The sequence below is a fragment of the Passer domesticus genome, chromosome 1 (assembly GCF_036417665.1).
Source record: "Passer domesticus isolate bPasDom1 chromosome 1, bPasDom1.hap1, whole genome shotgun sequence".
Taxonomy (NCBI): Eukaryota; Metazoa; Chordata; class Aves; order Passeriformes; family Passeridae; genus Passer; species Passer domesticus.
Window position 1 is genome coordinate 52,117,514 of NC_087474.1, and position 529 is coordinate 52,118,042.

The 529-nt window shown below is 39.5% G+C and overlaps 1 protein-coding gene across 9 annotated transcripts in view; it reads left to right on the forward strand.

Moving 5' to 3' along the window:
* GLI3 (GLI family zinc finger 3) overlaps window positions 1–529 on the forward strand; it is a 206,097-nt gene that overhangs the window by 175,381 nt on the left and 30,187 nt on the right. The window lies entirely within an intron of this gene.

The following is a 529-nucleotide window of genomic DNA, read 5'->3' on the forward strand; positions in this document are numbered from 1 at the left end:
AGGTCCAGTATAGTTTGCGGGAGGGGACGGTTGTGGTGTATTATTTTAGGATTCTGTAGCATGAAGGACAAGTGTCTTTCCCATATTTATTTAGCTCTGATGCTTCCTAATTTGAGGAATTCAGGATTGGAGCAGATTACTTAAAACTGCATTACTTTAGGCTGAGTTAATTAAAAAGATAATATCTCACTCTTCACAGCACATGTGAGCATGGTACCAACTTTCGCTTGTGAAATCCTTTGTCTAAAACTAAAGGAAACTTAGTGAAAAAAAATAAATTGAGAGTTTGGCTGTTTATAGGAGCTTCTGTCCCTTTGTTTCTGAATACCTTCAACATTTCTGAATACCTTCAACAACATATCTATTTCAGAACTGATCAAGCTCACCTGGCCTGGCTGCTAGGGAGAAGCATTTCTGTAGCTCTGGTCTTTTCATTGCACAGTGTTTTGCCAGTTACCAGCATCAGGCAGGATTGCCACAAGAGTTCTGTACCTCTGTACAAGAGCTGAGAGTAGAGAATCGTAATACA